We start from the raw sequence: 2,117 nt of genomic DNA, 5'->3' as shown, positions 1-2,117 counted from the left end.
TACCACTATCACCATCACCACCACCACCATCACCATCACCACCACCACCACCAATATCACCTCCACCACCACCATCACCACCACCACCAATATCACCTCCACCACCACCATCACCTCCACCACCACCACCACCACCACTACCACCATCACCATCACCACCACCACCATCACCACCACCAATATCACCTCCACCACCACCATCACCACTATCACCATTACCACTATCACCACCGTCACCTTCCATATTAGGTTATGGGCCGAGGTGTAAACCCAGGTGAGGGCAGGTGGCTGAATGACAAAGCCTATTGGGCAGTTTGGTCTAGAGAACAGGAGAGGATTTTTCAAATTTCTTGCTTGCCATGAAAGTGTGTGCATTGACTTGCTGTCACTGAGCCTCAGTTTCCCCATGTTTAAAAGGCAAATTATGCTCCCTGACCTCTCTACTTTTCAATGTTGTTTTGAGGGTGAAATAATTTGAAATATTTGAAAGTGTTATGTAAATTTTAAAGTGCTGAGCAAATGTTATGCATTATTATCACCATGCGAGGTCCATTCCCAGTAGTCCTGCCTCATCGCCCCCCTCCCAACAGCCACTCATTTGTCAGGTCTTGGGAGGGCGGCGGTTCCAGGAACCAACTCCAGGAGCTGGAAGATTGATTCACCTTTGACTGGAATGCAAACAATATGCAAATGAGCATGCAAATTCCCTGTGTTCATTTGGGAGATCCCGGCCTGGTCTTCTGGGGTGGGCTGCCCTGCCTCTGGCTCTGAACATGGTGAAGAACTGGGCTAGGGAAGTCAGAGGAGGAAGGAAAAGGCTTTGAAACACTGGCACTTGATTGAAAACTCAACCGGCCAATGCTTCTGTCATGTTTCTTTTTTGCAAAGTATCAACACATCTTCAGGGAGGCCCAGGCTTCCCTTCACTGTCTCCAATGTCTGCATCTGCCTGAATTTCCCAGTCTCTCAATCCCCCTCCTTTCTCTTCCCTCCCTCCCTTCATCCAGCTGTCCCTGGGTGCCCTAGCAGGCCCTGGACTCACTCTCTGCCAATGCTAACTCTGGCTCCTGGGAGACACCTTCCCACAGTCCCCGCTCCATTGTTTCAGCCCACCCCACAGTCCCATCCCAGGTTCTCCACCTCACAACCCCACCTCGGGGTCGCAGCCCACAGTGTGCCAGCATGTACAGTGGTGTGGAGACTATGGGACAGGGATTGCCCTCACCCTGGAGGAAGGGAGGCTTCTTCCCACGGGTGATGAGGTCCAGGCAGCCCAAAGGGAGTGGATGACCCAGACAGAAGACATGGTGGAACAAGGCGTAGGGGACAGAGAGAGAAGCTGGCTGGGATGGGGACGCCAGGGTCTCGGGATGAGGTAGGAGGGATGGCCAGCCTGGAGGGGCTTGGACTTCATGGGGAAGAAGCCCAGGAGTGACGAGGTCGCACCCCCCCTTCAGGAAAATCTCAGACCCGGGAGGGGGCAGGCCAGAGGGGAAGAGGCCAGGTCTACCTTCACAGTCCTGAGGGTTTGACCTGCTTTCCCACTGAAGTCACAGGGGACAGAAGCCGAGACAGATAGGGGAGTGGCCCATGGCTACACTTCACAGCACATAGGAGCTCTCCACCCTTCCACCAGGCTGAGGATGCCCCTGCGGGTAAGCTGTGCCACGGGGACTCATCTGCAGAATGATGCATGAGAGGGTCCTCCGGGCTGCCCTGTTTGGTGCCCCGGGTGGGACAGGGTTTGGGGTTTGCATCCCTCTAGGGAGGGGACACAGCTTGAGAGTGAGGCCTAGGCCTCGTGTCCTGTCTCCAGGGCCCTCCCTGCTGGGGCTGGCCCAAGAGCGAAGAGGCTAATGCTGGCCCCCATATCTCTTGTGCTCCAAGCGAAGCTCTTCTGGTTGCCCTGGTGACAGCGCTGGCCAGCTAGAGAAGCCAGCTTCTGGCCCTAGGTGGGAGCTCTGGCCCACAGCCTCTGCCTATTGGGTAGCTGGGAGTGAGCCCAGTGCCTTGGAACCTCCCAATCCCCAGCCTGGGTGGAGAGGGGCCCATCCCACAAAGTCATCTGTGATGGAATCTGCATCAAATCCCATGTTTGTTTCCTTATCTTTTTTTTT

The sequence above is a fragment of the Galeopterus variegatus genome, unplaced genomic scaffold, assembly GCF_000696425.1.
Source record: "Galeopterus variegatus unplaced genomic scaffold, G_variegatus-3.0.2 Scaffold1326, whole genome shotgun sequence".
Classification (NCBI taxonomy): Eukaryota; Metazoa; Chordata; class Mammalia; order Dermoptera; family Cynocephalidae; genus Galeopterus; species Galeopterus variegatus.
This window is presented reverse-complemented; position numbering follows the sequence as displayed.